This window comes from Oryctolagus cuniculus, chromosome 5, assembly GCF_051225735.1.
Source record: "Oryctolagus cuniculus isolate XC-2025 breed Fujian yellow rabbit chromosome 5, ASM5122573v1, whole genome shotgun sequence".
Taxonomy (NCBI): domain Eukaryota; kingdom Metazoa; phylum Chordata; class Mammalia; order Lagomorpha; family Leporidae; genus Oryctolagus; species Oryctolagus cuniculus.
The window spans coordinates 14,354,468-14,379,076 of NC_142871.1; the positions used below are offsets into that span (position 1 = coordinate 14,354,468).

The 24,609-nt window shown below is 36.7% G+C and overlaps 1 pseudogene; it reads right to left on the minus strand.

Annotated features, from left to right (window-relative positions):
* LOC100350260 (poly(rC)-binding protein 2 pseudogene) overlaps positions 1-24,378 on the minus strand; it is a 196,336-nt pseudogene extending 171,958 nt beyond the window's left edge.
* Between the last annotated feature and the right edge of the window lie 231 nt (positions 24,379-24,609).

The following is a 24,609-nucleotide window of genomic DNA, read 5'->3' on the forward strand; positions in this document are numbered from 1 at the left end:
TTGCATCAAAGCAGACTGCCCCTGCATCCCAGCAGCACAAAGTAAGAAACTGTTTTTTTTTTTTCCTCATTCACCTGCAGATTCACAGGCACATCTCTGCGATCTTGACTGGGTTGACTCACATGCTCAGGATGAAATGGGAATTAGCTCCTGAAAGCAAGGACTGATGGTAGTTCTGCTTCATTCTGGAGGCCTGCACTTCTCAGGTCCAGTCCACATCTTGTTCTGAGGCTCAGAAAGAAGAGCAGCCACCCCCGGGTTGGCCCTTATGGTAGCAATAGCAAAGACTCAGGGGAAAGTCCAAATGTATAATCACACATCAAAGCCCGCATTCCATCCCACCTGCTAACATTCTACTCATTAGGCTGAACTGCTTCATTATTTTGTGTGTTCATAGACAGAAATCAGTTCTATCTAGTGAAGTCAACAAGAACTTTAAAAAACTAGAAAGGAATGGATGGATACACATTTTTACTATATTAAATACATGTTTATTCAGACATTAATCAAATAACTCTTTCAAGTTTATATTTATGTGTTTTCTTTATGATCCTATTTCTAACTCAGATGTAATTCAGTAATAAAATTATCTGAAAAGCATATAGCTTGAATTTTGGCCTCCCCAAAGAGTAAAATCTTGGTTTTGTCTTCCTTTTTGTAATGTTATCTCTTCTTTTGCTAGTGATTCATTTATTTCTAAATATAAAAATGTACATTTTTTACTTCTGTGAGATTAAGTATAATATCACCTCTATGACTCAGTACTTATCTTTAACTGAAGATAGGCAATCTTGGTAAAATCACTTCCAAAGCAAGATGACTAAAGGCTTCTTTGCTGGCTTTCACAAAATCTGAAGAGAACTGACCTGCTAATGAAATCTCATTTGTGTAACAATCTCTGGCTCTCTCAGGAGTGTTTCCAACATATCAAATTCAGTAACATTGCAAAAGGAAAAGCCTTGGCAAGAAAGCATGTTAAGAATTCTAAATATGTGGGGTGTGTGTGTCCCATTTGCTTATGAAAGTTATTAGGGATTGGTAGACTATTTTGCAACATTTGGAAAGTAATATCTTATAAGAAGTACAAGCTAAAAAAGGAGAAGGAAAATACACATTTCTGGTTTTGCTTGAAATTCAATGGGTGCAAATATTCTGGGAAGAAATATCACAATAATTAATAAAATTAAATGTGAATTGTTTTATGAGTTAAAAATTTAAACATATATGCATTTTAGGAAAGATTGGATTTTTTTCTTCAGATATAAAATACATTATGTCAAATGAGCAAATTTATATTCTTAAATAAAGATATTATTCCTAACAGTTCTAGAGTAGCCAGTGTTTGTGTGTGAAACACTATAGTAGAAAAAAGAGTATGTGCAAATGAAATATTTGCATAGGACAATGTTTCCTTATGAATGCTACATTGGAGAGAGTATTAAAGTTGATTGTAAGATTTATGAGCAAAGGGTGGTTAATCTAAGTAATTTACAGAAGCTGAGTGCATTCTGATCAGGACCAACACTCTTGTTGATCTCTGTTGCCAAAGCCCTTCTGCTAGACACCTTGAAACAGAGACACACATTCAGATGCTTACACTGACACAGCAATAACAAATTGTGAAGCCTAGTTGAAGGATATGACACAAGGACTCCACACCTTCTAAAAGTTCAACTGCAAGTCAGGAGCAGTAATTTTGTTGCCCCAAAGCAAGAAGATCCAGTGAGCAGGAGCTCTGGTTTAAACATGATTTGGCTACTGAACTCATGCAAATGTGAAATCCCCAAAGTCATAAATTGTTATAAGAGTGTGGAAACTTAATCCAGTAATGATGGTTAGAAGGGAGAAGATAATCGGATGTCCTAGGATCACTGGAGATGTGCCTTAAGAAGAGCACTGGTATGGAAGTCAGTCTGGAGATTCCTCAGAAACCTGAATATAACCCTACCACCAGCCACACCACTCCTTAGAATTTACCCAAAGGAAATTAAATTGGCAAACAGAAAAGCTGTTAGAAATGTGAGTTAGAAATGTGCCAGGGGATTCCAATTCAATCCCATCAAGATGGCATGTACCAATGCCATCTCACTAGTCAAAGTGATCAATTTCAGTTCATAATTGATCATACTGATAGGACTAAGAGTCAAAGGGATCACATAAACAAAAATAGTGTCTGCTAATACTAACTGATAGAATAAAAAAAGGGAGAGAACGATCCAACATGGGAAGCAGGATACACAGCAGACTCATAGAATGGCAGATGTCCTAAATAGCACTCTGGCCTCAGAATCAGCCTTTAAGGCATTCGTATCAGACTGAAGAGCCCATGAGAGTATTTTAGGCATGGAAAGCCAAGACACTCTGGCAAAAAAAAGACACTCTGGCAAAAAACAAAAACAAAACAAAACAAAAAAACCTCAATGAAAGATCTCTGCAAGTGAGATCCCAGTAGAAAGAATGGGCCATCAAAGAAGGAGGTACCTTTCTCTGAAGGAGGAGTGAACTTCCACTTTGACTATGATCTTGTCTAAATAAGATCGAAGTCAGCAAACTCAAAAGGCTTCCATAGCCTTTGCAACTCATGACAAGAGCCTAGGGAGATTACTGACGCCATAAACAAGAGTGTCAATTTGTTAAGTCAACAACAGGAGTCACTGTGCACTTACTCCTCTGTCCTTAATGTGTTGTTCAATGTGAATTAATGCTATAACTAGTACTGAAACAGTATTTTACACTTTGTGTTTCGGTGTGGGTGCAAACTGTTGAAATCTTTACTTAATATATGCTAAATTGATCTCCCGTATATAAAGATAATTGAAAATGAATCTTGATGTGAATGGAAGGGGAGAAGGAACGAGAGAGGGGATGGTCGTGGGTGGGAGGGAAGTTATGGGGGAGAAAAAGCCATTGTAATCCATAAGCTGTACTTTGGAAATTTATATTTGCTAAATAAAAGTTAAAAGTAACCATCTCAGCTATTTCATGGTATTAATGAAAAGCTAATATTCCCAAGTTATGTGGTTTTCCAAAAAATGAAAAAAAGTTTACATAAATCTTCTGATATGTAAATTGTTTAGGCTTAAGTTGAGACATTCAGCACAGAATTGTTGGTAATATTATTTAATACATGATAGATAGTCTTAACCAACTCTGTAAAACCCAATTCTTATTTTACTTACAAATTTCACTTTCATATTTCATTCAGTTCATATTTTAGATTGTATCATCTTGTTTTATTATCCTCTTCATCCTACTCTAGGTATGTATTTCTTTTCTCTATGTATTTTTATAATATTTATATATATGTCTTTGCTGGGTATTATAATAATACACATGGATTTCTTCACATTTTTATTGTTAATTTAAGTTTCAAAACCAAAATTGGGAGTTACTAATACAAAGAGTTCCTATGTATCTCTCACACCATTTCCCTTATTAAAATCTCATATTAACATGCTTATCACAATTAATGAACCACTCTCAGCTTCTCTTATTATTTTCATACAAACTCCTTTGATCCCTCCCACTATCCCAGACTCCAGTAATTAACATTATGTGTTCAGATTGAATATTTAAAAATCTTATCTCCCACATATAAGGAAGAACACACAGTATTGTCTTTCTTAGTCTTACTTATTTTACTCAGTGTGATGTCCTGTTCTACCCATTTTGCTGTAAATGACAGGATTTCATTCTTTGTTATAGATGAATGGTATTCCATTGTGTGTATATACCATATTTTCTTTATTCATTAGTCTTTTTGGTGGAAACCTTGGTTGATTGCATTTTTGGCTATTGTGAACAGTGCTGCTATAAACATAATGGAGCAAGTATCTCTTTGATACAATGATTTTTGTGTCTTTTGAGTACATGCCCAGTAGTAAGATTCCTGGATCATTCATCACATCTATTTCTAGGTTTTAAAGACGTCTCCATAGTGTTTTCCATAATGGTTGCACTAATTTACATTCCCATCAAATGTTTGTAAGAATTCTTCTTTCTGGGGATGGTGTAATGATGGTTAGGAGGTAGAGGGTTAATCCTCTGCCTGCTATGCCGGTATCCTATATCTGAGTGCCAGTTTGAGTACTAGGTCGTCTATGTTTGATCCAGCTTCCCACTAAGGTGCCTGGGAATGAAATCAGAATATGCAGTGCCATACAATATGTTATGCTTATTAATAAATTCTCAATATTAATAAGGCTGTGTGGATTCTTGCCTAATAGTCTAAGAATTCTGAATACCAGCATGAATGAACAAGGCAGCTTGATAAGTTTTAAGATTTTATTCCATGAAAAAGCCACATAGGAGAATGAGGGCCCTATCTAAAGGAGATAAGGAAATCTAGTTTCATACCAAACACCAGGAGCCAGCAAGTGGAGGAGCATGCAGGCCAGGAAGCATGGGGTGGGTGGCCTTGGAGGCGCAGGGCTACAGGCCCCGCAATGGCCAAAGGCCAAAGAGAAGAAAGGGCCCAAAAAGGGCTGGGCACACCATATCCCAGGTTTTTAATCCACTTTCAAGGGGGAGTGGTTAATTAACCTGACTGGCCAGTGGGCCAGTGGCCAGGTAGGGGCATGAGGTCTCACAGGGGCGTGGTGAAGGCATGGTCTTCCAGCTCACAAACCTGATCAATTTTATCCTATATGCCTGCTTACAACATGAAGGCAACAGGAAATGGCCCATTTACTTGGGGCTACCACTCATATGGGAAAACAGTACTGAGTTCTTGGCTTTTGGCTTCTGCCTGGCCCAGACCTGGCTTTTGCAACCATTTGGAGAGTAAACCTGCAGATGAAAGCTTTCTCTTTCTCTCTCTCTCTCCCGCCCTTTCCCTTTTCCTCTTTCTTTCCTTCTCTCTCTTTGACTTTAAAATTAAAAAAAAAAATTCTATTAAAAAAAGGAGTCCCCCTTTCTCTGCATCCTTGCCCATTTGTTACTTTCTGTCTTTTTGATAACAGCCATTCTGATAGTGTTATGGGAAAATGGCGATAGAGGAGATATTTTTACCTCAATTCTTTGCCTCACATGGAAGAAGAATTTCCAAACAGACAAGCATAGAGATTTTAAAAAGCAAGATTTATTACAATCAAAGACCTCCAACCAGAGGGGCATGAAGGGGGGCTTCCAAGAGGGGAAAAGACCCCAAGGACCCCAAAACACTTGGGATTTAAGTACAATTCCAAGGGAAAAAAATTACTTGAACATCAGTTTTGTCATTCAGTTACCAGGCAGGGAAAAAACCTATCAAAAGACCTGATTTACAATCCTTTATCCTATCTGGCTTGCTCATTATAAAGCAAAAATCCATCCAGAAGGGTGGGGTAAGTAACTTGTTTGCACAGTAAACTGTGAGCTCAAGAAGATGCAATCATTCCCTTGTTATTCTCATGGTAAATTTGGAGATTCCTAAGGAAGGAGGGCAGACATTTTGTTTTTGCTAAAGATAACATTTTTGGGGGGAAGCAAGCATTCTACAACTCAAATTCCATAGGGACCACCTTGACTTCCTATTAACCCAACTCCTCACAACAGGATGAGTTATCTCAGTGTGATTTTGATTTTGATTTCCTACATAGCCATGATATTCAGAATGTTTTCATATATTTCTGGTCCATTTGTTTTTATTCTTTTGAGAACTCTTTTCAGGTCATTGACCCATTTCTTAACTGAATTGATTGTGGTTTTGTTGATGAGTATTTTGAGTTGCTGATACATTGTGGATGTCAGGTAAGTAACTTACAGGTATTTTCTCCAATTCTATTGGATGTCTCTCCACTCTATGGATTGCTTTATTTGCTGTGAAGAAGCTTCTGGGTTTGATAATAGACAAGTTTGATATCTTGTCTAGTTTTGCTTTTGTTACCTGTGCTTTTGAGCTGTTATCCAAGAAGTCATCACCTATACCAATCCGTGAAATGTTTTCTCTTTGTTTTCTTCTAGAAATTTCTTGAAGTCTTCTTATTAAAAAAAGATTTATTTATTTATTTGGAAATTCAGAGTTACAAAGAGAGAGGGGGAGAGGCAGGGAGAGAGAGAGGTCTTCCATCTGCTGGTTCAGTTCCCAATTGGTCACGCCAATCTGAAGCCAGGAGGCAGGAGCTTCTTCCAGGTCTCCCATGTGGGTGCAGGGACCCAAGGACTTGAGCAATCTTTTACTGCTTTCCCAGGCCATAGCAGAGTGCTGGATCAGAAGTGGATCAGCCAGGACTCAAATCAGCATGCATATGCGATGATGGCACTGCAGGTAGCAGCTCTACCTGCTACTCCACAGCACTGGCCCCTGGTAAAGTCTTTTATTTAATGTTGTTTTGTGTATTTTTAGAATTTTTACTTTATGTGTTACTACTGAGAGTTTTTAGGATTTTAATATACATTAGTACTTCTATGAAGCATCCTATTTGTGTTAACCTCTTTTATCTATTGGTAATGTTTTGGGTTGACCTATGTCATACAAAAGAAGCTATGTTGAAATTATAACCCCCGATATCTTCAAATAGAAGTTCATTTGGAAATAGGTTGTTGCAGATTTAATCAGGTTTAAATGAGGTCATCAGGGTGGGTCCTAAAACAATATATCTCATACCCTTACAGAAAAGGAAAAATAGGACACAAAAGGAGCGAACACCACAAGACAATGTAGGCCATGTCTGGGACGAGAGTCTATATGCAGAGGTCAGAGACTGCTGCAATTCCTGCAGTAGCTAGAAGAGAGGCAGAGAACAGATGCCTCCTCCCAGCCCTTAGAAGTAATTCATCTGCTGAGACTTTCATTTGACATCCAACCTCCAACAATAGTAGATTTCTCTTGTTTAATCCACATATATTGTTACAGCAGCACTAGTCGTTTAGATAGTCTACCAAGCCCTCTAAGAGAAATAAAAGTCTGATAAATATAATCATATGATTCTCCTGTGGATACATTATAGCTTCTATGAGTTATGGATGGCAGCATCATATTGGATGTACACAATTAAAATCACTAAATAGCAACATATTTCTCTCTAAATCATGCCTCCACTACAGCACAGTGTGAGTTCCATTGCCCAACTTCTGAAACATTTTTATACTTCTCAGGCTCTTGCCAAGGGCTTTTAATCTGCACTGCATTTCCTCTTTCTGAAGATTACTTATTCATAACAATTGGATTTTATAATTGAAGAGTAGGAGGATTCTTTTTTTTTTAATATTCAGAAACTGTGCTTCAAGTACTTTCCCCCATTCTTTAGCTCTTCTAAATTTTTTATTCTATCTTTTGATGAGAGGAAACTTTTATTAACATTTTCCTTCAGGAAAAATGAATTATTCTTTTCCTTTCTGATCTGTGCATAAAAATATGTAGCTTAAGGTGGTTCTCTCTATTTTGAAACCATAAAACAATACTTAACAAATTTGCATCAAATGCTTAAGGTTTGCTGTCACATTAAAATTTAATTCACCTGAAATCGATTTTTCTACATTATGTAAAGGGCAATATTTATTTTACTGTATTTTAGAAATATTTATTGCCTGATCCATTCTTTCCATGTGTGAAATTCAAACTTTCTAATGCATGATACCTCAATAAATTCATATTATTTTTAGTCCTTGATTATGTTTCATTTATCTAGATTAACCAATGTCCCCAGCCTTAATCATATAAGATGCATAAGAATATATGTATATGTGTTATTTTGCAAAACATAGGTGCTGCAAGTTTAAACAATTTCATATATTCATTTAAATGGTATACATAGAACATAACTTTATTAACTGCATCAAAATTAAATTAATTTATTATGAATTAATTTTGAATAAATTTTAAAATTGAACAAATAAAGTGTTAAAAGATTCTAGCTTAATGGGAATATAGACAAGAGCTATAAATAATAAGTAAGGTGCCAGCACTGTGGCATAGTGGTTAAAACCGCTGCCTGCAGTGTCGGCATTCCTTGTGGACACCACTTCCGATCAGCTCTCTGCTATGGCCTGGGAAAGCACTAGAAGATGGCCAAGTCCTTGGGCCCCTGAACCTGCTTGGGAAAACACGGAGGAAGCTCCTCCCTCCTGGCTCCTGGCTTCAGATCAGCACAGCTCCAGCCATAGCGGCCAACTGAAGAGTGAATCAGTAGGTGGAAGACCTCCCTCTCTCTTTCTGTCTCTCCTTCTCTCTCTGTGTAGCTTTGACTTTCAAATAAATAAATAAATCTTTAAAAAATAATAATAATAATCAGGCCGGCGCCGCGGCTCACTAGGCTAATCCTCCGCCTAGCGGCGCCGGCACACCGGGTTCTAGTCCCGGTCGGGGCGCCGGATTCTGTCCCGGTTGCCCCTCTTCCAGGCCAGCCCTCTGCTGTGGCCAGGGAGTGCAGTGGAGGATGGCCCAGGTGCTTGGGCCCTGCACCCCATGGGAGACCAGGAAAAGCACCTGGCTCCTGGCTCCTGCCATCGGATCAGCGCGGTGCGCCGGCCGCAGCGCGCCAGCCGCGGCGGCCATTGGAGGGTGAACCAACGGCAAAGGAAGACCTTCTTTCTCTCTGTCTCTCTCTCTCACTGTCCACTCTGCCTGTCACAAAAAAAAAAAAAAATAATAATAATAATAATAATAATCAAATAGAAAGATGACCATTTTGCTCATATGCAATAAATTTTAAACGGATAATAGATCAGCATGCTTTCCCCTGAGGTTGCCTCTAGTAAGGTGAAAAGTATCTGCATAGCAAGGGAGTGGTCAACGCCTTCTGAGCTCCCAGTTTACTGTAAAGCAAATTAGTTATCCCACCCTTCTGTTGGCTCTTTGTTTTATCTTTAGCAAGCCAGACTGGATAAAAGTTTGCAAATCTGGTCTTTTGATCAGTTTTGTCCCTATCTTGCAACAGAATGTCAAGATGAAGGTTTTTTTTCCTTCCCTAAAATTGTCCTTAAAAACCCCAGTACCACCAGCCCCTTCGGGTTTTGTCTCTCTTGGAACCCCCCTCTATGCTGCTCTGGCTGGAGGTCTTTGACCCTAATAAATCTTGCTTTTAAATATATAAAAAAAATCTATGAGCTATAGCAATGTAACATTCTTAACCATTGGTTTAACAAAACTATATTTGCCACAACATTGATATACAAAAGCATTTCTTTCTTCTTTGATTTTAATTTCTTGATTTTTAAAATGTTTAACATATATTATTTTCACATATCTACTTCATAGTCTCCAATATCAACTTGTCCTATATTATGTACTTTTATTTTAATCTTAAAACTTTAATTCTTTTGCAATAATTTCAGAAAAAAACTTATCTAAAGATAATAATTAACTTAAGCAAATTAAAAGCAATAATAATTTTAAGATTGCCCAAACATTAAAGGACTGGAAAAAACACATATGTACAAGAATATAAAACAATTGAGGTCTTCTTATATTTATGATGAGATTGCGAATTGGTATGTCCACTTTGGAAAACATTCTTTCAGTTTCTTATAACATGAGATGAATATCCACAACAGAGTATAGAAAACAATGTTTATAATAGCTTTAATGGATGGTTTGCAGGTGGGAGTGTGGTTATGGGGGGAAAAACTGCTATAATCCAAAAGTTGTATTATCAAAATTTATATTTATTAAATAAAAGTTTTCTAAAAAAATTGTATAAGCAAAAAAAGAAATAATGACCAAGAATTAGAATCCAAATATGCATCAAGAAGTGAGTGGATAAAATATTCCTCCAATTCTTTGACTAGAAAACTGCTCAGTAAGCAAATGGATGCATTGCTCCTTTACTTAACAGCATGAATGAAGCTCACAGACATTTCACTGAGTGGAAGAAGCCAGGTATCAAATTTCCCAATTTGTGTTTTCAATACCAAAAAATCAAAAAAAGAACAGCGCCTTCCTGGATAGGAGATTGCGCCACTGGACAAGTCTGTAATGGAGGTACAAGGGATAGGAGTATATTTTGATTGGGGTGTTATCTACACAGGTGCCACAATACCAAACTATAAATCAGTATATCTTTATTTTATACAAATGATAATTTAACAAAGTTGTTCAGAAACTCCATTGTTTGCTTTTTGTATCTAAATTCGCAAAAAAAAAAAAAGACTAAGAAGTCCAAGCAATTCTATATTTATACAGAATTAATTTAAGTATAGTTTTCTGCAAAACTATGTAAGTTTTTTAGAAAAAATCAGTTATATATTTCTGATAACTATATGACATCATCAACCAAAGTTCTCATTGAAAACAACAATTTATTGAGAACTGACAACCTAAATAACAACAGAGACTGTCCACACAGTAATGATACTTATTTGGGCCTAGCAGAGCAGTTCAATCGGAATATGTGTGTCGTAATAAACTGGGGGTATCCAAGGAGCTTGAAGTAAGGAGAAGTTTTTTATTGGTTTAAAAGAGAAGAACATTTATGTAAACTGCTTGGATGCAAACATTCACTAGTCTTAAAGACTTGAGGAAGGAATAAGTATCAGTTTGTTGATGGAGGTAATTTTGCAGAGCTAGTATTCTGTGGAGAACAACTTGTCTGAACTACTGCAGTCTTAGAGTGTGAAGATAAGCTTTAAAAGAAACCTGTCAGACATTTGAGGGATGCTAAGAATGGGTGTCTGTGATACCAGAAGGAATTTCTTGTAGATCTTCCAGAAAGTCCTTGAGGAAGTACTTATCTCAGACAGACAGGCATGAGTTCTCCCCTTCAATATTTTCTAGTTCTAATTTTGTCTGTGTCTGACAAGGAAAATTTCACGTTGGTATTTGTACCTTGGAATGAATATTTACATTTTGCTCAGTTTTCTTTCCCAGCTAATGTTTTACCATTTAAAAAACTGAATGGAGTAAATAGAATTGATGCTATTTCACCCATCTCCTGGAAAGGAAATCAAGCTAAAAAACTTTCTTGTATATTAAAAATATGTACAAATAAAGAGCAAAGAGGCTGCATTCTTTTATTACCAGCCAATAAGCTTTCCATTGGATAAATAATTCTCCAAATTGTGTTTATAAGAGAAAATTTCCTATAGTGCCATCATCTTTCGGTATCTACCGAGGATTGATTTCAACCCCTACCTACCACAGATACCAAGATCCAATATATTCTCAAATCCGTCATTCAAAATGGTGTAGTATTTACAAATTATAGACCCATATTCTTCTGTATATCTTATCTTAACATTTTCTAGAATACTCAGTACAATGTAAATAGTTGTTATGTTATATTGTTTATTGCTAAGTTTGTACAAGTTCAATACAGATACAACTATCAGAGACCTAACTATAATCAGCAGTTGGTTTTACTTGGTGGTAGAGAAGATGGACTATGTACATTTCAAGGAAATACATATGTTTGTAATATTTGTAATATGTTCTTTAGAATATTTTGAATGTGGTTGGGCATGGTGATGCAGCAGTTAAAGCCACTGCTTGTGATGCCAGTATTCAACATGCGCTCTGGTTCCAATCCTGGCTGCTTCAGTTCAATCCAGCTCCCAGCTAATGGTCTGGGAAAAGCAGAGAAAATGGCCCAAGTGCTTGGGTCCATGCTACCCATGTGGGAGAGCCAGAAAAAGCTTCTGGCTACTGACTTCTGCCTGACCCAGCCCTGGCTGTTGTAGACATCTTGAAATTGAACCAGCAGATGGAAGATTCTCTCTCTCTCTCTCTCTCTCCCCCTCTCCCTCTCCCTCTCTCTCTGCCTCTCCTTCTCCTTCTGCCTTTTAATTCTAATATTCAAATAAATCTTTAAAAATATTTTGGACATCAGTAATCAACCTAGGCTCTTGTCATGAGCTGCCAAGGCTATGGAAGCCCCCGAGTTCACTGACTCTGATCATATTTAGACAAGGCCATGGTCAAAGTGGAAGTTCTCTCCTCCCTTCAGAGAAAGGTACCTCCTTCTTTGATGACCCGTTCTTTCCAGTGGGATCTCACTCGCAGAGATCTTTCATTTAGGTTTTTTTTTTTTGTATGTTTGTTTGTTTGTTTTTGTTTTTTGTTTTTGTTTTTTTGTTTTGTTTTTTGTTTTTTTCCCCCAGAGTGTCTTGGCTTTCCATGCCTGAAATACTCTCATGGGCTTTTCAGCCGGATCTGCATGCCTTTAGGGCTGATTCTGAGGCCAGAGTGCTATTTAGGACATCTACCATTCTATGAGTCTGCTGTGTATCTCACTTCCCATGTTGGATCATTCTCTCCCTTTTTGATTCTATCAGCTAGTATTTGCAGACACTATTCTTGTTCTGTGATCCCTTTGGTTCTTAGTCCTATCATTATGATCAATTGTGAACAGAAATTGATCACTGGGACTAGTGAGATGGCATTGGTACATGCCACCTTGATGGGATTGAATTGGAATCCCCTGGTATGTTTCTAACTCTACCGTTTGAGGTAAGTCATCTTGAGCATGTCCCGAATTGCACATCTCTTCCCTCTCTTATTCCCACTCTTATATTTAACAGTGATCACTTTTCAGTTAAGTTTCAGCACTTAAGAAGAATTGTGTATTGATTACAGTATTCAACCAAAAGTATTAAGTAGAACAAACAAAAAAAGTACTAAGAGGGATAACATATCAAGTTGCTCATCAACAGTCAGGGCGAGGGCTGATCAAGTCACCGTTTCTCATAGTGTTAATTTCACTTTAACAGGTTTCCTTTTTGGTGCTCAGTTAGTTGTCGTCTATCAAGGAGAACAAGTGGTATTTGTCCCTTTGGGATTGGCTTATTTCACTCAGCATAATGTTTTCCAAATTCCTAACAGGGATCACTTTTCAGTTAAAATTTAAACACCTAAGAATAATTGTGTGTTAATTACAGAGTTCAACCAATGGTACTAGAACAAAAAAATACTAAAATGGATAAAGTATTACATTGTACATCAACTGTCAGGACAAGATCTGATCAAGAACCTAGGTTGAGGCCGGCGCCGCGGCTCACTAGGCTAATCCTCCGCCTAGCGGCGCCGGCACACCGGGTTCTAGTCCCGGTCGGGGCGCCGGATTCTGTCCCGGTTGCCCCTCTTCCAGGCCAGCCCTCTGCTGTGGCCAGGGAGTGCAGTGGAGGATGGCCCAGGTGCTTGGGCCCTGCACCCCATGGGAGACCAGGAAAAGCACCTGGCTCCTGGCTCCTGCCATCGGATCAGCGCGGTGCGCCGGCCGCAGCGCGCCGGCCGCGGTGGCCATTGGAGGGTGAACCAACGGCAAAGGAAGACCTTTCTCTCTGTCTCTCTCTCTCACTGTCCACTCTGCCTGTCAAAAAATAAAAAAATAAAAAAAAAAAAAAAAAAAAAAAAAAAAAAAAAGAACCTAGGTTGATTACTGATGCCACAAACAAGAGTGTCAATTTGTTAAGTTAACAACAGGAGTCACTGTGCACTTACTCCTCATGTAGGATCTTTGTCCTTAGTTTGCTGTACATTGAGATTTAATGCTATCACTAGTACTCAAACTGTATTTTTCACTTTACGTTTCTGTGTGGGAGCAAACTGTTGAAATCTTTACTTAATGTATGCTAAACTGATCTTCTGTATATAAAGAGAATCGAAAATGAATCTTGATGTGAATGGAAGGGGAGAGGGAGTGGGAAAGGGGAGGGTTGTGGGTGGGAGGGACGTTATTGGGGGGAAGCCATTGTAGTCCATAAGCTGTACTTTGGAAATTTATATTCATTAAATAAAAGTTTAGTTTGCATAAAAAAAGGAAAAAATTAAAAAAAATATTTTGGACAAAATATTGTGAACAAAAACTATGTGTGTACTAATTTTAAAAGTTCCACACGATGCTTTGGCAAGCCAGGGAGTTGATTACAAGTATCATCTGATATATAAAGGCACTGGCATTTAGACATGGAGGCATTTTTCTAAACAAAATCTCTGGTGGGCCATATGATTTGTAGTTAATCATTACATATGCATGTGTTTCTTTCTGTGATAAGGTTTTAAAATTGTTAAGAAAATTAAAAAGCAATCTATCTCTTCTGTTTTTTATGTGATATGAAGCTTAAAATTCCACATTGACATAGCGGTGCTGATTTCATGCATAAATTAATTAACCAGTGAGATGCTTTATTACTTTCATTAATTTGAGCATACATCTTAGTGTTCACGTTAATGTTCTATCAGCTGATACTAATTAAGGATGTCCTCACGGGTAAAGGAAGGGGATATATTCATAATGCATAATTCATTTCATCGTTACTTGAAATATTTATTTTCTAGAAATAAATTTCTGTACAAAAAGTGATATGTATTTCCCATATAGAATAATTTCCAAGCCTACAACTTTTAAGGAGGTCCCACAATCCATGAGCAGACAGAATATCTGATTTCGTATCTGAAAATGAAATCCCTCAGAAAACGTCACCACTTAAAGGACCCACTTCCTGGTAAAAGAAGCATCATGATAAGCGGTTGGTTATGGGAGCCATTTGATTACTGTATAATTCAGAACATGTTTGCCTGTGCACCCTCCAGCCAGGTCTCTGGAGAGAAGTGCTATGCTGCTGATTTAGGAATGAAACCTGTCAAGGTTTGTGCTCTATGCTCAAAGATGCATTTTTATACTTTGTATGAGTAGCTATTGTATGGTTCTTTACCTCACTTTCCAGAATATATGGATGGGAGATCAGATAATATATGAAAACAGTATTCTGACCTACAATCTCAGACAATCAGTTCAGATGCAAAATATCAATCTTTGCAACAATTTGCCCTTAATAGTCATGCTTCATTCAATAATTGTTAGTCTCCCAGATTACTAGGATTTTCACACAAAGCCTGGTCATTCCCTCGTCTTTGAATATGTCATTATGTTACACCCCAGTCTTCAAGCTTGGGTAGGAAGATCTTTGTCATTCACAGATATGGCAATCATACTTGCTGCTCTGTAATTTTCCAACTCATCAAGGTCTGGTATTTCTGTAATTCTGCTCATATCCCCTCTGTCTACATCAATCAATCATTACCTGTGCCCATCTGTCTTATTCTTTATTACACTTAGCAAATATCAACCAAAATATCTTAGTAATGTTCTGTTTTAACCTGTTCTCTTACAATTCAAGGTTTGGTTGATGTTAAGCACTGAATTTTGTTTCCCTACCCTAGATTGATATATTGAAGACTTAACATGTGTAGTGAAGACTTAACTCTCAGTATCTCAGAATGTGACCTTATTCAGAAATAGGGTCATTGCAGATGTAACTATGTGGTTCAGGCATACTCGAGTACAATGGGCTTTTAACTCAATATGACGAGTTTTTGTAGCCTCACATTCATGAGACAAGACATTCCTGATGGTTAAGCCATGCAGTCTGTGGTACTTTGTTACAGGAGCCCTGGGGAATTGACACATAGTGCTTGGCCATCTATGCTATTACAGACAGAATTTTTCCAACTTTTTTTTTTGCAACTGCATAATATGATTTTCTTAATTCTAAATTTTAAAATAGATTTGATTTTTTAAAGCAGCATAAGTTCACAGAAAATTTGAGTAGCAACATCAAGAGTATCCCCATATAATCCCTATCCAACACTGGTAAAACCTTTACTTCTATCAATATTCCACAACAGAGTGGGGCACTTATTAGATGACTGAATCAATAATGAGATACTTAGTTTACAGTATACTCCACTCTTGTTGTACTTTCTTTTTTTTGTATTTATCCTTCCATTTATTACCTAATGATGAGAATAAGATCCACACATATTAACTTAAAATCTTTAAAAAAAAATAGAAATATTTTCCAAAATGACCATTGATTACAAACATATTTGGATGCCAGTGAAGATCTTATTTAAAATGTTTTTTTTTTTATTTTTTTTAACTTTTATTTAATGAATATAAATTTCCAAAGTACTCTTGTTGTACTTTCTATGGGTTTTCCAAAAGTATAATGAAAAGTTTCCAGTATTATAATATCATGCAGAATGGTTTCAGTGCCCTAAAAATCCTCTATGCTTTGGCTATCCATCCCTTCGTTCTTCTGATCCTTGGAAAGTATTCATCATTTTAATGTCTTGTTTTGCCTTTTCCAAAGTGCCATGTAGCTGGAATAATATAGTATGTGGCCTTTTCATATTGGTTTCATTCACCTAGTGATATGCAATTAAAGTTTCCTACATGTTTTTCACTTCCTGGGAGTGAATTTCCTGTGTGCACATATTGCAATTTATTTATATATTCACCTACTGAGGTCATCTTGGTTCTTTCCAAGTTTTTGTTATTATCTGTAAAACTACTGAAAACACCCCTGCAAAGATTTTTGTGTAAACATAGTTTTCAACTTCCTTGGTAAATATATACTAAGGAATACAATTGCTAGGTCACATGGAAAGAGTATATTTGGTTTCATAATAAACTGTCAAATTGTCTTCCAAAGTGGCTGGACTATTTTGAATTCCCATGAGCAATGTCATTTAGTTTTTCACATCACTTTTATTACTTCCTAACACCAAATTACTGAACCAAGATAAAAAATTTAGATTTTTATCAGTGTGGCACTCTAATCTAATAATTCCTTCTGTGGGAATAATTATAACCGCTCTTATAAACAGTACTGCAAATTTTGGTAGTTTGGCATTTAGGTATTTATTTTCAACTATGTGAAAGAGATGGGAATATATACAATTATGATAGGAAACCATTTATGATCCATGGTTAATAATAAAACTTTTGCCATCTTTAGCACATGACATCCCCATTTCTGTTAGGTATTTATACCCATCTGGCATGAAAAGAGAGATCAGAAGATGATATTGTCAGGCACAGAAGTGGACTAATTGGTTCTACCTGTATTTCCTTGGTCAGAGATGCATCAAATGAGTGCATATAACTAAGAGCAGATAGGAGAAGTACTCTATCCCTGAGACCAGGACAAAAGGTAAAAGGATTTAATGCCAATCATTTTCTACATTCTGTTTCTATAAAGAATGACACTGTCTAATAAAATTTTTAAGTCATCTTTCTTTTGATGAAGTAACTAAACAGGAAATTACTAAAACATTAAACATGAAAATAAATTGAAGAAGACTTCATTTACTCCACAAATATGTATTATATTCAGACTTCTTGCAAATCTTCAAGGAAAACTATTTCTATAGATTTTTACTGTTTTCAACTGAGAACCAAAGGAACAGAGAAAAACTTGATTTAACAGTAATACTGATCTTTATTTTATTTTTTGTTTTTTAAGTATTTATTTTTGAAATTAAGTTATTCCCATGGTTTTCCATCAGCATCTATTTTACTGTTAGTAATAGTTAAAATAATGATTTAATATACCGTTTGTTTAATTTTTAAAACTCTTATTACTCTAAAGAACAGATTTCTTGTATTTCATAGGTATAATTCTAAGAAATAACCATGCTTCTCTCTCACCCTCAAGTCCCATCTTTCCTTCCTTTTTTCTTTTTCTTTAATTATTACAAAAACATAATTTCAATCCACTCTAAAATCAGAGGCTTAATGTACAACTAACCAGAATATTCAACAGGTAAAAAGTAGAAAGACCACAGTTCCACAGAAGTTTAAACAAGGGCTAAATACAACAATCAAATTACAAGATGTCCATTTCATTCTTACACATTTTGTATTCTATATTGACTACCATATATCAGCGAAATATATAACATTTGTCTTTTGGGGACTGGCTTATTTCACTAAGCATAATGGTTTACAGTTGCATCCATTTTGTTGCAGATGACATGATTTCATTCTTCTTGTGGCTGAGTAGTAGTTATATAAAAAGAAAAATCATAGACCAATGAAAAATACATGCAACTAATAACTTTATACCAAGAAGAATTTAGTGTTTATTATAATACAAAAATATCAGATGAGTTTTTCCAGGAATATTTATCAATAATTTTTAATTGAATATAAAACATATGTTTAAATGCTATTTGTTCAAATTCAAAAACACTCCAATTGAACTAAAAATCTGTTATAAAATAAGAGCATGAAGGTATCACCAAAACTTCATTGTATCATGTTTATACATAAATGAATTATTGTCCAGAAACAATAAAGACATGAGAGTTCAGGAGCACTTATGTGCATTCATTCTGGCTGTTTGTGGGTGATTTTGACTGGCAATTTCCTGTGACCTTATGCAAATAACATAATTCTCTTTTCCTGAAGCCTTCATAAGTAAAATGGAAATTAAAAGAGCAAATATCTTATACTATCATTAAATATTTTTTTAAAGATTATTTTATTTATTTGACAGGCAGAGTTACAGAGAGAGGTAGAGACAATGAGAGTCTTCCATCCACTGGTTCACTCCCCAGATGGCCGCAATGGCCAGAGCTGTGTAGATCTGAAGCCAGGAGCCAGGAGCCAGGAGCTTCTTCCAGGTCTCCCACATGGGTGCATTGGGCCATCTTCTACTGCTTTCCCAGACCATAGCAGAAAGCTGGATTGGAAGGAGAGCAGCTGGGACTAGAACTGGCACCCATATAGGATGCCGATGCTTCAGGCCAGGGCTTTACTCAATACACTACAGTGCCGGCCCCTATCATTAAATATTAAATGAGTGTGTTACTTGTATTTTAGATAAGCAACTCACTTCTCATGAGTGCTATGTTATTGATGTTACTTACCATTTTTATTATCATTTAGAGCAACTTGAAATAAAGTATTAAAACACATACAACTTTTCTTCCAAAGTCTGATTGATTTCACTTTTTGAAATCATTTCAGTGAATTTCAATAACCTTGACATTGCTGATTTGTTTTGGCAGTGATGGAAGCTGACAAAGGTGATAGCAATGATGAAGGTCAGCAAGACCAGCTCCTACTCCCCTCTGGCCCAGATTAATCAGCTGAGAGACAGATGAACCAGTAACTACTAAATCTCTTGATTATTCCTATCTGAAAGATAAACCTAAGCATTCCCTAAGCACACGTAACAGTCAACCATGGAAAGAAAAATATAAAACATTAATACATAGTCCCATCTGAAAATGAAAAAAGAAAATCACAGCTTCTACAAAATATTGTGTCATTTTGCAGCAAATATTAGTTTTTCAGCCACGTTCCCCTTGCACCCCACTGCAGACCTGGAATTAGAGCTCCATTTGTCTAAACTCTCCATCCTTTGGGCCACATTCCTTCACTCACTCATGGAAGGAATATTTACCGTGTGTCAGGAACTGTTTCCATTGTCAGAGTTACTGCACTAAATAGACAAAAGTATCAGCTCTCTGACAACTGCATGTTTTTGTGTAAGCAACAAAAATTTTAAGTATAGAAATGCTGTATGCATCCTAAAAGATGAAAATAGAGGTAAGAGGTATGATGGGAATCCCTGGGCTTGGATATGTCACAGTTGTGAAAAGTGTAGCTCCCCAAAGCCTCAATGAGAAGCAACATTTGAATGATGATTTGAAGGATGTAAGAGAAGAACAATCAAACAGTTAACTGGAAGAATAGTATGGTCTAATTCAGATGCAAATGCATGGTCCTGAGTATGTCCAGCTTGCTCTAGTGAGCCAGCCAATGTTGAGAGCCCAGTGGACAAAGAAGCAGCCAGTGTGAAATTGCACATGGTTTGGGACAGGTTAGGATGAGCTTGGCACCGCACTGTTTTTATTATATAAAATTAATGAATTTCATGTATTCCATAATAAAGACTTAAGAGCATAATGATACTTCACATCCTAGCCTTCCTCCTCCCTCCTTTCATATTTTTTCTTTTAATTATCTTATGATGGGTCTCACAGCCTCTTGTTGTTTTCAACAGATCACTCTTGTTGCTTCATGAAGAATAAGGCAAAATTGCAACAGTTTATTGATGAATCAGATTGTGGATGGTTTTTATCTGACAGTGAGGAGGAGGGATTGTTGATCTGTAGGTGTTTGAGGAAGCCCATGCTTCCTCTACACCCAAACTCTTACATCCTAACATTTTCATTGTCTTTCTTGGTGGAATAAACAGATGAATTTATGAAATTTCACATTGCATCTGGCCCCAAATGAGATAAATTTCTTTTCTTTTTTCTTTTTCTTTTTTTTCTTTTTTTTTTTTTTTACAGGCAGAGTTAGACAGTGAGAGAGAGAGAGAGAGGTCTTCCTTCCATAAGTTCACCCCCGAAATGGCCACCACAGCCAGCATGCTGCACTGATCTGAAGCCAGTATGAGCTAAATTTCTACAACTACTGGCGTAAAAGGCTACTATTAACAATAAGCCCACACAATGAATATATCACAACAGAACAACAGAAAGGGAACCTGAGCCTGATGGCAGCATAAATTAGCTGGACTTCATGGTTACCTGCCTTCATTCCTCATTAAAGGAACTCAAATGAACAAGCTTATGATTTAAACTACTGAGAGTTGGACCTCGTACTACTCAACAGTCAAAAGCATTACTAACACATGCCTTCTCCACTTTGGGTGTTTGATATTTTAGCTTCAAGCATACAGTATTTTTATTAAAAGTTTAAATATTTAAATGAAAATGAATAAATTCTGTATGCTGCACAGTCCCTGCCTATTTAAAGTTTCTAGCATATAGAGGAGGATCAAGAGTTTCCTTTTCAGTTATGTAGAAATAAAAGAGAATATCCATAGAAAAACTGTAAGAACTGAGAATGAACAACATAGCCAGTCTCTTCTGTTGTCATTGCTATGTTCAATGATAGAAGTTTAAGGAAAATGATTGCCCTTGATTATATCCAACACTAAAGAAAGAATTTGCATTTTGAAGACACACAGTAACATGCCAATCGGGAAAATTCTATAATTATAGTTTAGGAGGGAAGGAGATGAAAAGGCAATATAGCATAATTGCCATTGAGATTAACAAATTAGGGATGAATAGGTAATTTCTGGGGAGAAAATAAATTCTGCGTTATTTTGTTCCTTTTGTCCCTTAATATTAGTTGATAAATTAGTGCTTATTTAGGAATTATGAAATATCCATGGTTAATGGAGCCCCCTCTTGGAGATATTTCTATAGGACACATAGAAAATACATTAACTTAAATATATAGTCTAAGAGCAAAACTTATTACATACAACTTCCAGAACTAATTGGGGTATAGTAGCATTTCATGTATTTTCTAGTTCTGTCAAATAACAGAAGAGAGGAGGCCATGGGAACTGGATTTCATTGACAATAGCAGGTAACTCTGAAAGAAGCTGGAATACAGAATTTTAAAAGCCATTGGAAAGATAGCATCTCACTTGGAAATCTAACCAGCAAAGAAACACTAAATTGCACATGATATTTAAAGTGCTTTTGGACTCAGCAGCCCATTAGAATACTTGTCAATTTTACTTACATATCTCCTCTCAAACTGAATTTTATGTCTTTTCAGAGTGTTGATATGGAAGATTTCTGAAAAAAAAAAATTGCAATAGCTCAAATCTAGCAATGTCATTTGTAGTCTTGAATAAAATAGTATGTTAAATTCCTTTCTCCTGCTTTCATTTCATTTTTTTTCTAAACTAACTTTTTCCCTATGAATCACTTACTTTTGCACATGACAAGGTTTAAACACCTGCTGGGATTCATATTTGAATTCCCTGTTGCTTTTCAAACCTGTGAATTGTTTCATACATTCTCCCAGTGTCCTTGTTGTATCTCTTTTTCAGAGATAATGAATGACACAAAATAGCTGGTAACAGTTAATTGTATGATATTTGAAATGGTCTTTGTGTTGAAGGAGACCAGAGAGCTTGGCAAAGAGTATTATGCATGGTCTTTAAGTTGAAGGAGGCCAGAGAGCTTGGCAAAGAGTATTATGTAAATAATCACCTTGTCTCTGAAAGATATCACCCCTGTATTCTGGGCAATCACCATCCCTCACACCATTACAAAACCTGTTGTCTCCTGTTCTCATTACCAGCAAAACTGGAGCCTGAAACTTAAAACAGACACTGCTGCAAGCAGAAATTTAAGACATGATGAAGTGTCACTTTAGATAGTTAATAGCCAACTATAATTGTTTACTTTGTATCTGAAAAACTTAGTAGTTCTCAGAGATCCCTATCTTTAAGTAAAAATTGTTAGTAGTCAGCTTGCATTCATCTAAGTACTGGCTATAAAATTATAAAGCAAACTCTACATTATGAATTTTTGTGATTATAATGGGTCAGGAGAGTGCATTAGCTTGCTAGAGTGACTTCTGAAACTCTGATTGTGTAAGACAGGCACTGATCTTCCAAGCAGGAGTCTGTAGTTCACTTAGGGCTGATATGTGGAATCCCAGGGGGCCCAGGGACCATGCACACTCACAACTACAGTGGTGCATGTAGAGGCCCTTGGTTTTCTGCAAGAATGCTACAGAGTAACTCTCACCTTCAAAGTCACTGTAGCTCTTTGGGCTTCACTTTCCTCCTCTAAATTTACATATTTGGGGGCAGGTGTTGTGGTGCATCCAGTTAAGCTGCCAGTCTGGATGTCTGCATCCTATTTGGAGTCTTGTTTCTAATGCCAGCTGCTTTGCTTCAAATCCAGCTTCCTACAAAGGTCCACCATGGGAGTCAGCAAATAATGACCCAGGTGCTTGGACACCTGCTACCCACGTGGGAGACCCAGAAAGAGTTTCAGGATACTGGTTCAGCTTAGTCAGGCCCTATCTGTTGTGACCACTTGGGGATTGGAAGATTCTCTCTCTCTCTCTCTCTCTCCCTCTCTGAGGATATATATATATATATTATACTAATTGGTGAACTCTCAACTTAGTTTAGAGTTAATCTTATGAGTATAAAAATTAAATGAAAATTGATCTCTGTAAAATATAAGAATTGGAAAGGAAGAGGGAGGAAGAAAGGTTGGAGTGTGTGGGGTGCAATCATCATGCTCCCAAATCTGTATATATTAAATGCATGAAGTTGTATTCCTTAAACAAAACTTAAAAATGTAAAATTGACCATCTTTAAAGAATTACTGAGCTATATAAACCCATAATTTAAAAATCCATTTGCAGATAAATCTCTGCTCAAAATTTATGAATTCTAAGTCATGCAAACATTCTCCTAAAAACAATAATATAACACTATTTCAGAAAGGAAAAAATAATAAGGTGACAAGGAAGGTATTTATTTTTTTAAAAAATAATGTTTCAAAAAGCCAGAAATTATATGGATATAATTTTCAAAAGCTATGGATTTAACAACAGCAGCTACTGGCTCCAAAATTAGACAAATGAAATGGAACTATTCAACGTTTAAAATTAAAAACTGCTAGCATTTAATTATATTCTTTCCATGAAAGGAAAGTGCTATGCATGCCATCAGAGCAGGATTGCTTACTCTCCTGAGGCTTACCTCTCATTGCTTTCCTGGAAAAAGAAAAATGGGTTCTTACTTACGAATATAAAGTGGACTTTTCACAAGATGAGATTTAAAAAATGAAAAGTGACTTACCTTTGTTTATGCTTCCCTTGTAATTCATGCAAGAATACCCTACCACTTTGTCACTGAGAGTGCAACTATTGAAGTGCAGATAAAAGGGTTGACACTGTGGCACAGCAGGTAAGGCCACCGCCTGCAGTGCGGGCATCCCATATGGGCGCCAGTTTGAATCCTGGCTACTCCACTACCGATCCAGCTTTCTGCTGTAGCCTGGGAAATCAGAGGAAGATATCCTGAGTGTTTGGGCCCCGGCACCCAAGTGGGGACCTAGAGGAAGCTCCTCCTGGCTTTGGATCAGCGAGGCTCCAGCTGTTGTGGCCCATTGGGGAGTGAACCAGTAGATGGAAGACCTCTATTTCTCTCTCTGCCTCTCTTTCTCTCTCTGTGAACTCTGACTTTCAAATAAATAAGTAAATCTTTCAAAAAAAGGAGTGCAGATAAATAAAATGCACCATCTACATCTTTCTAGGATATTTCTGGAGTATATCTTTCACATCCTTTTAGCAGCCTTAAATATAGATTCAGTCTTCTCTCCTTCTCTTCTGCCACCATTGTCTTGTAAGATATTTGAACTACTCTTCACTAGGTAATTAAAAAAAAGAAAGAAAAAAAACTGATCATGTCATTCCCAACCATTACCCCTTTCCATGGCTTCCTGGGACTTAGGTTAGCATAGTCTAGAACCTGCTTGGCAATTATGGTTCATTTCTAAGCTCCAATCACGCTGACTTCTTTCAGGTCTTCATAGTTACCCTGCCATCTCTCCAAAAACTTGTCCCATAGATCTGCAATGATACATTCACCCTCTTTTAATCTTACTTACCTTACTGCTCTCCTTTTAAACTTTAACTCACTAATTCCTTGACAACCCTTTTCAACACTATGTACCTTCTCTGCATGCAAAAGTGTTCACTTACCCAGGCCAACTGTATGTCCCGAAAAGCACTTCCATCTGTGACTTAATAAGTCTATTTCATCCTCATTATCCTTGGAAATTATGATCTGTAAAGTTCCTGTACCCTGAATTGGTGAATACAGGGTCATTGTTCTTAGAAGGATTGCAAGATTAGGTCTTTAAGGACTTCTGCTTATAATATTTTCATCAACCACCACATCCATAACCTTATATCAAGTCTTATTTTGTTTAAAAACACTTTATGTATGTGTTTTAAACACATATATAATGAGGGAGCTTCAAAAAGTGTGGAGAACAGGCCGGCGCCGCGGCTCACTAGGCTAATCCTCCGCCTAGCGGCGCCGGCACACCGGGTTCTA